Source organism: Salvelinus fontinalis, chromosome 36 (genome assembly GCF_029448725.1).
Source record: "Salvelinus fontinalis isolate EN_2023a chromosome 36, ASM2944872v1, whole genome shotgun sequence".
Taxonomy (NCBI): Eukaryota; Metazoa; Chordata; class Actinopteri; order Salmoniformes; family Salmonidae; genus Salvelinus; species Salvelinus fontinalis.
The window spans coordinates 21,698,446-21,713,808 of NC_074700.1; positions in this window are offsets into that span (position 1 = coordinate 21,698,446).

The window sequence follows — 15,363 nt, forward strand, 5'->3', positions numbered from 1 at the left end:
CTAATTCTCTTTCATACTGGCTTAAGGAATCCATAATTGTTACATTTGATGTAATGGTATTACCGCTGGCATATGTTGCATATCTTTGGCTCTAACTGTCCAATGTGACTTTAAGATCACAGGCACTATTACATGATCAAAACACCAGCAGTTTTGGGCCATGCCAGGCACATTTGGCATAACCTTTTCGCTGTCACTAAACAGACTCTGTAATTGTTGACTTGCAAAAGACGCAGGTGACACAAATTGTTCCTTCACATGTGACTTCAAAATGTATTTGTACCCTTTAATTATTTGGTCCATGAACCACTTGTTGTCGTTGCTTAATATTTTATAATCCTCTTTAGTAAGTGGAGATGGAATCGTTTTGGTTGTCTTTGGAATTAGAAGTTTAGACACAGATGAGTCATTCTTTGTGCATTTGTCAGAGCACAGCTATTTCTGTCTTTCTGAAGAAAATGTAGTACTTTTTCACTGTTTCTTTTCGTATGATACCAGATAGAACACAGCATGCTTCGGGAACTCGTGGACCTTCTCTAAAGTAAAGCCCACACTTGGTTGGGATACATGAGTGCAGTCAATATAACAGAGCTTGCCATGTAATGTGTACGATTTCACAAATGAGTAATTATTGGAAAATTCTATAACACTAGATAATTCAGAGGTGTATGTTATATATGCCGGATAGATTCAAGCTCTTGGGTAAACAGCTCGCTGCTGGCCTGTCTACCTTCACAAGTAATGTCTTCAAATCAAAATCAAATCAAATTTTATTTGTCACATACACATGGTTAGCAGATGGTAATGCGAGTGTAGCGAAATGCTTGTGCTTCTGGTTCCGACAATGCAGTAATAACCAACGAGTAATCTAACCTAACACAGGTTAGATGACATTAACTTTTTACTGCAGTGTGCTATATCAGGGTCACACGAGTGTTTCTCGGTAGTCTTAAACAAATCTACTTTGAAACAAAAGCATACACCTCACACACATGGTTATGGCCTTAAATTAAGAAGAGACCTGTACCATGTCAGATATAAAGCTGAAATGTGTTACATTTTGAGTTTGCATCACAATATTACTCTTTATATACAGTCGTGGCCAAAAGTTATGAGAATGACACAAATATGAATTTCCAAAAAGTTTGCTGCTTCAGTGTGTTTAGATATTTCTGTCAGATGTTACTATGGAATACTGCAGTATAATTACAAGCATTTAATACACACGTATTAAATGCTTGTAATTATACTGCAGTATTCCATAGTAACATCTGACAGAAATATCTAAACACACTGAAGCAGCAAACTTTTTGGTCAAAGGCTTGTATTGACAATTACATAAAGTTGATTTAAAGAGTCAATATTTGCAGTGTTGACCCTTCTTTTTCAAGACCTCTGCAATCCGCCCTGGCATGCTGTCAATTAACTTCTGGGCCACATCCTGACTGATGGCAGCTCATTCTTGCATAATCAATGCTTGGAGTTTGTCAGAATTTGTGGGTTTTTGTTTGTCCACCCGCCTCTTGAGGATTGACCACAAGTTCTCAATGGGATTAAGGTCTGGGGAGTTTCCTGGCCATGGACCCAAAATATCGATGTTTTGTTCCACGAGCCACTTAGTTATCACTTTTGTCTTATGGAAAGGTGCTCCATCATGCTGGAAAAGGCATTGTTTGTAACCAAACTGTTCCTGGATGGTTGGGAGAAGTTGCTCTCGGAGGATGTGTTGGTACCATTATTTATTCATGGCTGTGCTCTTAGGCAAAATTGTGAGTAAGCCCACTCCCTTGATTGAGAAGCAACCCCACACATAAATGGTCTCAGGATGCTTTACTGTTAGCATGACACAGGGCTGATGGTAGCATTCACCTTGTCTTCTCCGGACAAGCTTTTTTCCGGATGCCCCAAACAATCGGAAAGTGGATTCATCAGAGAAAATTACTTTATCCCAGTCCTCAGCAGTCCAATCCCTGTACCTTTTGCAGAATATCAGTCTGTCCCTGATGTTTTTCCTGGTGAGAAGTGGCTTCTTGCTGCCCTTCTTGACACCAGGCCATCCTCCAAAAGTCTTTGCCTCACTTTGCATGGAGATCCACTCACACCTGCCTGCTGCCATTCCTGAGCAAGCTCTGTACTGGTGGTGCCCCGATCCCGCAGCTGAATCAACTTTAGGAGACGGTCCTGGCACTTGCTGGACTTTCTTGTGCGCCCTGAAGCCTTCTTCACAAGTATTGAACAGCTCTCCTTGAAGTTCTTGATGATCCGATAAATGGTTGATTTAGGTGCAATCTTACCTGCAGCAATAGCATTGCCTGTGAAGCCCTTTTTGTGCAAAGCAACGGCACGTGTTTCCTTGCAGGCAACCATGGTTGAAAAAGGAAGAACAATGATTCCAAGCACCACCCTCCTTTTGAAGCTTCCAGTCTGTTATTCGAACTCAATCAGCATGACAGAGTGATCTCCAGCCTTGTCCTTGTCAACACTCACACCTGTGTTAACGAAGAGATTCACTGACATGATGTCAGCTGGTCCTTTTGTGGCAGGGCTGAAATGCAGTGGAAATGTTTTGGGGTGATTCAGTTAATTTGCATGGCAAATAGGGATTTTGCAATTAATTGCAATTCATCTGATCACTCTTCATAACATTCTGGAGTATATGCAAATTGACATCATACAAACTGAGGCAGCAGACTTTGTAAAAATTAATTTTTGTGTCATTCTCAAAACTTTTGGCCACGACTGTACACTACCTGTCAAAAGTTTTAGAACACCTACTCATTCAAGGGTTTTTCTTTATTTCTTACTATTTTCTACATTGTAGAATAATATTGAGACATCAAAAATATGATATCCGCTTGTGTATTTCCCACCCTGAAGCATGGGGGGGGGGGGGTGTTAGGGGGTGGGGTGCTTTGCTGGTGACACTGTCTGTGATTTATTTAGAATTCAAGGCACACTTAACCTCACTAGGGTATGTGGGACGGTCCCACCTCGTCAACAGCCAGTGAAACTCCAGTGCACCAAATTCAAAACAACAGAAGTCCCATAATTCAAATTCCTCAAACATACAAGTATTTTAAATCATTTTAAAGATACACTTGTTCTAAATCCAGCCACAGTGCAACCGCTGTGTCAGATTTCAAAAAAACTTTACGGAAAAAAGCCCACCATGCAATAATCTCAGAGACCAAAACAGCCAAAACAGATATCTGCCATGTTGTGTAGTCAACAGAAGTCAGAAATAGCATTAGAAATATTCACTTACCTTTGATGATCTTCATTAGAATGCACTCCCAGGAATCCCAGTTCCACAATAAATGTTTGTTTGTTCGATAATGTCCATCATTTATTTCCAAACACCTCCTTTTTGTTCGCACGTTAAGCCCAATAATCCAAATTCATGACGCGCGATCACTAGGTGCAGACGAAAAGTCAAAAAGTTCCGTTACATTCCGTAGAAACATGTCAAACGATGTATAGTGTAACGGCATTCCTCCTCCTCTTCATCTTCGGAAGAGGAGGAGTATTGAGGGAACCAAGGCGCAGCGTAGAGAACAGACATATTTTATTAACGAAACACGAACTTGATTAAACTAACAAAAAACAACAAACAGTGTAGACAGACCTAGACGACGTACTTACATAAAACAAGAAAACGCACGAATAGGAACATAGGCTACACAAACCGAACAAACCGTAAACAGTCCCGCGTGGTGTACAGACACAGACACGGAAGACAATCACCCACAACGAACACTGTGACAACGCCTACCTAAATATGACTCTTAATTAGAGGAACGCCAAACACCTGCCTCTAATTAAGAGCCATACCAGGCAACCCAAAACCAACACAGAAACAGAAAACATAGAATGCCCACCCAAACTCACGTCCTGACCAACTAACACATAAAACAAACTAACAGAAATAGGTCAGGAACGTGACATAACCCCCCCCATAAGGTGCGAACTCCGGGCGCACCAGCACAAAGTCTAGGGGAGGGTCTGGGTGGGCATCTGACCACGGTGGTGGCTCAGGCTCCGGGCGAGGTCCCCACCCCACCATAATCCATCCTAGCCTCCATCTCCCCCTAAGAATGTCCACCCTCATTTTACCCCCACAAAATCCCCTTAGTAACATCAATGACAGGGACAGCACCGGGACAGAGAGATATATCAAGACAGAGGGATAGCACAAGACAGAGGGATAGATCAGAATAAAGAGGTAGATCAAGATAGAGAGGGAGATCATGATAGAGGGGCAACTCCGGACTGAAAGGCAGCTCCGGACAGAGAGACAGCTCTGGACTGAGGGGCACTTCTGGGTATATAGCCGTTTCTGGCTGAAGGGCAGCTCATGGCTGACTGACGAATCTGGACGCTCATGGCAGGCTGACGGCTCTCGACGCTCATGGCTGGCTGACGGCTCTCGACGCTCATGGCTGGCTGACGGCTCTCGACGCTCATGGCTGGCTGACGGCTCTCGACGCTCATGGCTGGCTGACGGCTCTCGACGCTCATGGCTGGCTGACGGCTCTCGACGCTCATGGCTGGCTGACGGCTCTCGACGCTCATGGCTGGCTGACGGCTCTCGACGCTCATGGCTGGCTGACGGCTCTCGACGCTCATGGCTGGCTGACGGCTCTCGACGCTCATGGCAGGCTGACGGCTCTCGACGCTCATGGCTGGCTGACGGCTCTCGACGCTCATGGCAGGCTGACGGCTCTCGACGCTCATGGCAGGCTGACAGCTCTGGACGCTCATGGCTCTCTGACGGCTCTGGCCGCTCATGGCTCGCTGGCGGCTCTGGCAGATCCTGTCTGGCTGGCGGCTCTGGCAGATCCTGTCTGGTTGGCGGCTCTGGCAGATCCTGTCTGGTTGGCGGCTCTGGCAGATCCTGTCTGGTTGGCGGCTCTGGCAGATCCTGTCTGGTTGGCGGCTCTGGCAGATCCTGTCTGACGAACGGCTCTAGCGGCTCCTGTCTGGCGGGCGGCTCTAGCGGCTCCTGTCTGGCGGACGGCTCTGTAGGCTCATGGCAGACGGGCGGCTTTGCAGGCTCATGGCAGACGGGCGGCTTTGCAGGCTCATTGCAGACGGATGGCTCAGACGGCGCTGGGGAGACGGATGGCTCAGATGGCGCTGGGGAGACGGATGGCTCAGATGGCGCTGGGGAGACGGATGGCTCAGATGGCGCTGGGGAGACGGATGGCTCAGATGGCGCTGGGGAGACGGATGGCTCAGATGGCGCTGGGGAGACGGATGGCTCTGGCCGGATAAGGCGCACTGTAGACCTGGTGCGTGGTGCCGGAACTGGAGGCACCGGGCTAAGGACACGCACCTTCATACTAGTGCGGGGAGCAGGGACAGGGCACACTGGACTCTCAAAGCCCACTCTATACCTGGTGCGTGGTACCGGCACTGGTGACACCGGGCTGAGGGCAAGCACATCAGGATTATTAGGGGGAGAAGAAACAGTGTGTACAGGGCTCTGGAGACGCACAGGAGGCTTAGTGCGTGGTGCCGGAACTGGGGGCACCGAACTGGATACACGCACTACAGGGAGAGTGCGTGGAGGAGGAACAGGGCTCAGGAGACGCACTGGTAGCCTAGTGCGTAGTGTAGGCACTGTAGGTACTAGGCTACGGCGGGGAGGTGGCGCCGGAAATACCGGACCGTGGAGGCGTACTGGCTCTCTTGAGCATTGAGCCTGCCCAACCTTACCTGGTTGAATGCTCCCGGTCGCCCGACCAGTGCGGGGAGGTGGAATAACCCGCACCGGCCTATGTAGGCGAACCGGGGAAACCATGCGTAAGGCAGGTGCCATGTATGCCGGCCCGAGGAGACGCACTGGAGACCAGACGCGTTGAGCCGGCCTCATGACACCTGGCTCAATACCCAATCTAGCCCTACCAGTGCGGGGAGGTGGAATAACCCGCACTGGGCTATGCACTCGTACAGGAGACACCGTGCGCTCTACTGCGTAACACGGCGCCTGCCCGTACTCCCGCTCTCCACGGTAAGCCTGGGAAGTGGGCGCAGGTCTCCTACCTGCCCTTGGCCCACTACCTCTTAGCCCCCCCCCCAAGAAATTTTTGGGTGTTACTCACGGGCTTTTTGGGCTTCCGTGCAAGAGCGTTCCCTCATAACTCCGGTTCCTCTCTCTCTTTTCCTCCACTCTCCGAGCTGCCTCCAGCTGTTCCCATGGACGGTGATTCACTTTAGCCCATGGTCCTTCTCCGTTAAATATTTGCTCCCAACTCCACAAGTCCTGTATACTTCCCCGTTGCTCCAAATTACGCTGCTTGGTTCTGGATTCTTGGTGGGTGATTCTGTAACGGCATTCCTCCTCCTCTTCATCTTCGGAAGAGGAGGAGTATTGAGGGAACCAAGGCGCAGCGTAGAGAACAGACATATTTTATTAACGAAACACGAACTTGATTAAACTAACAAAAAACAACAAACAGTGTAGACAGACCTAGACGACGTACTTACATAAAACAAGAAAACGCACGAATAGGAACATAGGCTACACAAACCGAACAAACCGTAAACAGTCCCGCGTGGTGTACAGACACAGACACGGAAGACAATCACCCACAACGAACACTGTGACAACGCCTACCTAAATATGACTCTTAATTAGAGGAACGCCAAACACCTGCCTCTAATTAAGAGCCATACCAGGCAACCCAAAACCAACACAGAAACAGAAAACATAGAATGCCCACCCAAACTCACGTCCTGACCAACTAACACATAAAACAAACTAACGGAAATAGGTCAGGAACGTGACATATAGAATCAATCTTTAGGATGTTTTTAACATAAATCTTCAATAATGTTCCAACTGGAGAATTCCTTTGTCTTCAGAAATGCAATGGAATGCAAGCTAACTATCACGTGAACACGCTTGGCCAGCTCGTAGCTCTCTGGCAGACCTCTGACTCAATCCCCTCTCATTCGCCTCCACTTCACAGTAGAAGCATCAAACAAGGTTCTATAGACAGTTGACATCTAGTGAAAGCCTTAAGAAGTGCAATATGACCCCATAGACACTGTGTATTTGATAGGAAAAGAGTTGAAAAGCTACAAACCTCAGATTTCCCACTTCCTGGTTGGAGTTCTGTTATACTCACAGACATCATTCAAACAGTTTTAGAAACTTCAGAGTGTTTCCTATCCAAATCCACAAATTATATGCATATTCTAGCTTTTACGGCTGAGTAGCAGGCAGTTTTTTTTGGTCACGCTTTTTATCAAAAATTCCAAATGCTGCCCCCTACCCTAGTGTAGTTAACCAGAACAGCTACCACAGCATTCTACAGTGATACCCCATCCCATCTGGTTTGGGCTTATTGGGACAATCATTTGTTTTTCAACAGGACAATGACCTATCACACCTTCAGCCTGTGTAAGGTCTATTTTAACCTGTTGGGGATGGGGGCGCTGTTTAGACTATTTATGCTAATGTGGCTAATTTTTTAAACGGCTTCCCACAAAATCCTTGATCGTACAATATGCATATTATTATTATTATTGGATAGAAAACAGTCTATAGTTTCTATAGGAGTTGAAATTTTGTCTCTAAGTGGAACAGAGCCCATTCTACAGCAATTTCCCTGACATGGAGTCAGATTTGAGAAACGTTGGCCACTTTTCTGAAGTCATTTAAACGGGCACTGTCGTTGCTATGACTATACGGACACTTCTTACGTCTTCCCCTGGATGCCTTTACGTGATGACGATTCCAACGGGCTCGATTGCTCGTTCACAGGCCCTACAAATGAAAAAAACCTTTAGCTAGCAAGTCTTTTCTTGCTGCGTAACGCGCGTGGAAGACACCGACCCTCTCCTGTTCCAAGCGTTAGTTTAGCCTGTTATATTTCTCCGGTCATCTTTTCACTCGTTATAGGAGTTACAAACATCACAAAGTAGTTAATTTAAAGCGTTTTATAGCAATTTATATCCGTTTAGTGCGATTTTGGGACATTTATTTTTGCAACGATGTGAAAAGTTGGGCACGCTTTTCAGTTCATCCCGAACGTAGTTGACATTTCCACATGGCAAGAGGACAGCTTTCCACCAAAAGACGATTTCTCCCAAGAAAGGATCCTTTGCCCAAGATACTGATGGAAGAACAGCTCAAGGTAGGACATTTTTATTATGATAAATCGTGTTTCTGTCGAAACATTTTAGTGGCTTAGGACGCCATGTTTTTTGACGTAGCTTCGCTTGGCGCAAACTGTATTGAAAAGTAAGGATAAATTAAAAAATGTAATAACGCAATTGTATTAAGAATTAAATTGTCTATCAATCCCTGTCCACCCTATATTTTTTAGTCACGTTTATGAGTATTTATGTATAAGAGTAGATCACTGTCTAAGTGGCGCAAGGACGTTTTCTTTACCAGCTTGTCTACATTTCACATTGTCTAACCATGATTTTGGTGGCTAAATATAAACATTTTCGATCAAACTGTATATGCATGTTGTAATGTGATGTTACAGGAGTGTCATCGGAAGAATTCTGAGAAGGTTAGTGAAAAAATTAATATCTTTTGGCGATGTTGACTTTTATCGCTCACTTTGGCTAGAATCAATGCTGGGCTGCTAATTGCTATGTGCTAAGCTAATATAACGATTTATTGTGTTTTCGCTGTAAGACACTTAGAAAATCTGAAATATTGTCTGTATTCACAGGATCTGTGTCTTTCGATTCGTGTATGCTGTGTATTTTTACGAAATGTTTGATGATTAGTAGTTAGGTAAACACGTTGCTCATTGTAATTATTCTAGTCCATTTGTGATGGTGGGTGCAATTGTAAACTATGCCATCTACCTGAAATATGCACTTTTTTCTAACAAAACCTATCCCATACCATAAATATGTTATCAGACTGTCATCTAATGAGTTTTTTTGTTGGTTAGGGGCTATAAATATCTTAGTTTAGCCGAATTGGTGATGGCTACTGGTGTTGGTGGACAAATAAAAGATGGTGGATTATGCTAATGTGTTTTTAGGTAATAGATGTACATCTTTACATATTGTGTCTTCCCTGTAAAACATTTTAAAAATCGGAAATGTTGACTGGATTCATAAGATCTGTGTCTTTCATTAGCTGTATTGGACTTTAATGTGTGAAAGTTAAATATTTGAAAAAAATATTTTTTTTGAATTTCGCGGCACTGGTTTTTCAGTGGGGGGGGGGGGGGGGGTGCCGCTAGCGCCACGCTGATCCTAGACAGGTTAACAAGAAGGAAAGTGATGGAGTGCTGCATCAGATGACCTGGCCTCCACAATCTCCCAACCTCAACCAAATTTAGATGGTTTGTGATGAATCGGGCCGCAGAGTGAAGGAAAGGCAGCCAACTAGTGCTCAGCATATGTGGGAACTCCTTCAAGACTGTTGGAAAAGCATTCCAGGTGAAGCTGGTTCAGAGAATGCCAAGAGTGTGCAAAGCTGTCATCAAGGCAAAGGATGGCTATTTGAAGAATCTCAAATATTAAACATATTTTGATTTGTTTAGAACTTTTTTGGTTACTACATGATTCCATATGTGTTATTTCATAGTTTTGATGTCTTCAATATTATTCTACAACGTATAAAATAGTATAAAAAAAAATAAAAAAAATTGAATTATTAGGCGTATCCAAACTGTTGACTGGTACTGTATTTATATATATATATAACTACCGTATATATATGTATTTATATATACAGTTGAAGTCAGAAGTTTACATACACCTTAACCAAATACATTTAATCTCAGTTTTTCACAATTCCTGACATTTAATCCTTGTATAAAATCCCTGTTTTAGATCAGTTAGAATCACCACTTTATTTTAAGAACGTGAAATGCCAGAATAATAGTAGAGAGAAGGATTTATTTCAGCTTTTATTTCTTTCATCACATTCCCAGTGGGTCAGACGTTTACATACATTCAATTAGTAATTGGTAGCATTGCCTTTAAATTGTTTAACTTGGGTGAAATGTTTTGGGTATCCTTCCACAAGCTTCCCACAATTAGTTGGGTGAATTTTGGCCCATTCCTCCTGACACGATCTGGTAGGCCTCCTGGCTCGCACACGCTTTTTCAGTTCTGCCCACAAATGGTATATAGGATTGAGGTCAGGGCTTTGTGATGGTCACTCCAATACCTTGACTTTGTTGTCCTTAAGCCATTTTGCCACAACTTTGGAAGTATGCTTGGGGTCATTGTCCACATGGAAGACCCCTTTACGACCAAGCTTTAACTTCCTGACTGATGTCTTGAGATGTTGCTTCAATATATCCACATAATTTTTCTTCCTCATAACGCCATCTATTTTGTGAAGTGCACCAGTCCCTCCTGCAGCAAAGCACCCCCACAACATGATGCTGCCACCCCCGTGCTTCACGATTGGGATGGTGTTCTTCGGCTTGCAAACCTCCCCCTTTTTCCTCCAAACATAGGGATGGTCATTATGGCCAAACAGTTCTATTTTTGTTTCATCAGACCAGAGGACATTTCTCCAAAAAGTATGATCTTTGTCCCCATGTGCAGTTGCAAACCGTAGTCTGGCTTTTTTATGGCAGTTTTGGAGCAGTGGCTTTTTCCTTGCTGAGCGGCCTTTCAGGTTATGTTGATATAGGACTCGTTTTAATGTGGATATAGATACTTTTGTACCTGTTTCCTCCAGCGTCTTCACAAGGTCCTTTGCTGTTGTTCTGGGATTTATTTGCACATTTCGCAAATAAAATACGTTCATCTCTAGGAGACGGAACGCGTCTCCTTCCTGAGCGGTATGACGCCTGCATGGTCCTATGGTGTTTATACTTGCGAACTATTGTTTGTACAGATGAACATGGTACCTTCAGGCATTTGGAAATTGCCCCCAAGGATGAACCAGACTTGTGGAGGTCTACCATTTTTTTCTGAGGTTTTGGATGATTTATTTTGATGTTCCCATGATCTCAATTAAAGATGAGCTGAATTTGAAGGTAGGCCTTGAAATACATCCACAGGTACACCTCCAATTGACTCAAATGATGTCAATTAGCCTATCAGAAGCTTCTAAAGTCATTACATCATTTTCTGGAGTTTTCCAAGCTGTTTAATGCCACAGTCAACTTAGTTTATGTAAACTTCTGACCCACTGGATTTGTGATCCAGTGAATTGTAAGTGTCTGTAAGTAATCTGTCTGTAAACAATTTTTGGAAAAATTACTTGTGTCGTGCACAAAGTTGATGTCCTAACCGACTTGCAAAAACTATAGTTTGTTAACAAGACATTTTTAAGTGGTTGAAAAATGAGTTTCAATGACTCCAACCTATGTGTATGTAAACTTCCGACTTCAACTGACATATATGGATGGAACTGGGGGTGCCTAATGGAACTGGGGGTGCCTAATGGAACTGGGGGTGCCTAATGGAACTGGGGGTGCCTAAGCCAGCTCGTTGGGCTGTTACGTCCTAGCTGGCTCGAGAGGTTTCTTGGCTCGGAAGGCGCCCATCCCACGTCAGTACTCAGCTGACGTGGGACAGGATTTTATGCTCAGCCGGCTCGTCAGGCTGTTACACCTCCGCCGGATCTTTGGGCTCCCACGCCTCAGCGGGATCGACAGGCCTTCATGCCTCAGCCGGATCGTCAGGCTCCTATGCCTCAGCCAGCTCACCAGGCTCTCACGCCTCTGCCGGTTCGTCGGGGTTTCACGCCTCTGCCGGTTCGTCGGGGTTTCCCGCCTCTGCCGGTTCGTCGGGGTTTCACGCCTCTGCCGGTTCGTCGGGGTTTCACGCCTCTGCCGGTTCGTCGGGGTTTCACGCCTCTGCCGGTTTGTCGGGGTTTCACGCCTCTGCCGGTTCGTCGGGGTTTCACGCCTCTGCCGGTTCGTCGGGGTTTCACGCCTCTGCCGGTTCGTCGGGGTTTCACGCCTCTGCCGGTTCGTCGGGGTTTCACGCCTCTGCCGGTTCGTCGGGGTTTCACGCCTCTGCCGGTTCGTCGGGGTTTCACGCCTCTGCCGGTTCGTCGGGGTTTCACACCTCTGCCGGTTCGTCGGGGTTTCACGCCTCTGCCGGTTCGTCGGGGTTTCATGCCGAGTCGGCTTGTCCAGCGCCCGTGCTGATGCTGTTGCTGTCTTGTTTAATGTCTGTTCCTGATTAAATGTTTGACTCCACGTACTTGCTTCCCACCCCCAGCGTCGGTCCTTACGGTAATTTGTTAGATATTAGTTGTTAGATTTTACTGCAGTGTCAGAGCTAGAAGCACAATCATTTTGCTACACCCACAATAACATCTGCTAATCACGTGTATGTGACCAATAAAATGTTATTTGATTTTATTGAACTGGCCTCGATGCCTGTCAGCCTGCTTTATATAGCAAACCACGCCCGATGACTCACTGTCCGTAGGAGTGATCCATTTTCGTGAATGGGGTGCGTTACCTAGTAAACTGTCCGGTAAGTGTACAACTGTTGCGGTGGCTTCAATATTTGGGTCTTCTATAGAGAAAGTCTTAATCTTAAAAGAGTCAAATATAAACTGGGCCCAATAGTGTCCTTTCTTGGCATTTATTCCTGAATGACAGATTACTGAGCTCAATCTGTAGGTCAACCTCTCATTGAAAACTGCTGGAAGATCAATAAAGCGAAATGGGGATACAGGGTTTTGAATTACAGTGGTGACCTTTGACCTTACACAAGTAACATAAAGTACAATAATTGTTTGTCTACTGAGTATTGCTGCACATTTCATTGCATGTGTGTGGTGCTTCTCCATTTGTAATCATTTGCTTGAAAATAACGTCAAATCTTTTGTCTTTGTTAGTGGAATGCTAAACATTGAAGATTTTAATAAGACAAAGGCCAAGTAATAATCACTTGTATTTCCCACAAATTGCAATTTGAAGAGATGAGCAATGATCTCTGAATCAGTCCAAGAGGCAAACCTTTGAATTGATTGTGATCAAAGTGTGTTTAAGAAAATCATTGGAAAGCTATGCATAATTGGGGTGATGTAAACCTATAGCAACATGATTTTCCTAGGATACTACCACAAAAACATTTTGTTTGTCCGGCCAAGCGATTGACTTAATGCATTTTTTTGGCACATGTCAAGGCTGGCCTTAGGCTGATTTCAATGTGTAAAGGTTAGTCTATTACCATCACCATTAGGTTAATCTAGGTCTTTAACAGATATGCCAGTTCATCATTGTGTACATTGTGTCTTTGTTTACATTTTATTTCACGCTGGGAGAACAAAGTAAGCAACAACAAAAGAGTGTTTAGTCTTTACAACTGATATTCAACAGAACAACAGTACATGCATTTATTGTTTTGGAATTAATATAACATGCATGACTAAATACATACGTGTATAACACAGTCCCCCTCCAAAACCAACCATATTTGGATAGTAGTTAGTAGAGACCCTACTGAGTATTTTCCACCCCACTTTAGCTGAAACAGGTAGAAAAGCTTTCATCTCTTCAAGCCAATTTGTATCCCGTGTAAAGTATATGACTTTGTATTGCATTGGAGGCTCTGGAGTGGGGAAGAAGGAAGTGCTGCTGGGTATGTATGACACAGTCCCCCTCTAAAACGACACATATTTGGTTAGTTAGACCCCACTGAGTATTCTCCACCCACTTTAGCTGATACAGGTAGAACAGTTCTCTCTCTACAGTCCCATTTTCTCAACATACCAGTGTCAATCAATCAATCAATCAATCAATTTTATTTTATATAGCCCTTCGTACATCAGATAATATCTCGAAGTGCTGTACAGAAACCCAGCCTAAAACCCCAAACAGCTAGAATGCAGGTGTAGAAGCACGGTGGCTAGGAAAAACTCCCTAGAATGGCCAAAACCTAGGAAGAAACCTAGAGAGGAACCAGGCTATGAGGGGTGGCCAGTCCTCTTCTGGCTGTGCCGGGTGGAGATTATAACAGAACTATGCCAAGATGTTCAAAAATGTTCATAAGTGACAAGCATGGTCAAATAATAATCATGAATAATTTTCAGTTGGCTTTTCATAGCTGATCATTAAGAGTTGAAAAACAACAGGTCTGGGACAGGTGGCGGTTCCATAACCGCAGGCAGAACAGCTGAAACTGGAATAGCAGCAAGGCCAGGCGGACTGGGGACAGCAAGGAGTCACCACGGGCGGCAGTCCCGACGCATGGTCCTAGGGCCCAGGTCCTCCGAGAGAAAGAAAGAGAGAAGGAGAAAATTAGAGAGAGCCAAGATTTTCAAAATGTTCATAAATGACAAGCATGGTCAAATAATAATCAGGAATAAATCTCAGTTGGCTTTTCATAGCCGATCATTAAGAGTTGAAAACAGCAGGTCTGGGACAGGTAGGGGTTTCGTAACCGCAGGCAGAAACAGTTGAAACTGGAATAGCAGCAAGGCCGGGCGGACTGGGGACAGCAAGGTGTCAGCATGCCCGGTAGTCCTGACGTATGGTCCTAGGGCTCAGGTTCTCAGAGAGAAAGAGAGAACGAGAGAATTAGAGAGAGCATACTTAAATTCACACAGGACACTGGATAAGACAGGAGAAGTACTCCAGGTATAACCAACTGACCCTAGCCCCCCGACACATAAACTACTGCAGCATAAATACTGGCGGCTGAGACAGGAGCGGTCAGGAGACACTGTGGCCCCATCCAAAGAAACCCCCGGACAGGGCCAAACAGGAAGGATATAACCCCACCCACTCTGCCAAAGCACAGCCCCCACACCACTAGAGGGATATCCTCAACCACCAACTTACAATCCTGAGACAAGGCCGAGTATAGCCCACAAAGGTCTCCACCACAGCACAACCAAGGGGGGGCGCCAACCCAGACAGGAAGTTCACGTCAGTAACTCAACCCACTCAAGTGACGCACCCCTCCTAGGGACGGCATGAAAGAGCACCAGCAAGCCAGTGACTCAGCCCCAGTAACAGGGTTAGAGGCAGAGAATCCCAGTGGAGAGAGGGGAACCGGCCCTGGAGAGACAGCAAGGGCGGTTCGTTGCTCCAGAGCCTTTCCGTTCACCTTCACACTCCTGGGCCAGACTACACTCAATCATATGACCTACTGAAGAGATAAGTCTTCAGTAAAGACTTAAAGGTTGAGACCGAGTCTGCGTCTCTCACATGGGTAGGCAGACTGTTCCATAAAAATGGAGATCTATAGGAGAAAGCCCTGCCTCCAGCTGTTTGCTTAGAAATTTTAGGGACAATTAGGAGGCCTGCGTCTTGTGACCGTAGCGTACGTGTAGGTATGTACGGCAGGACCAACTCGGAAAGATAGGTAGGAGCAAGCCCATGTAACGCTTTATAGGTTAACAGTAAAACCTTGAAATCAGCCCTTGCCTTAACAGGAAGCCAGTGTAGGGAA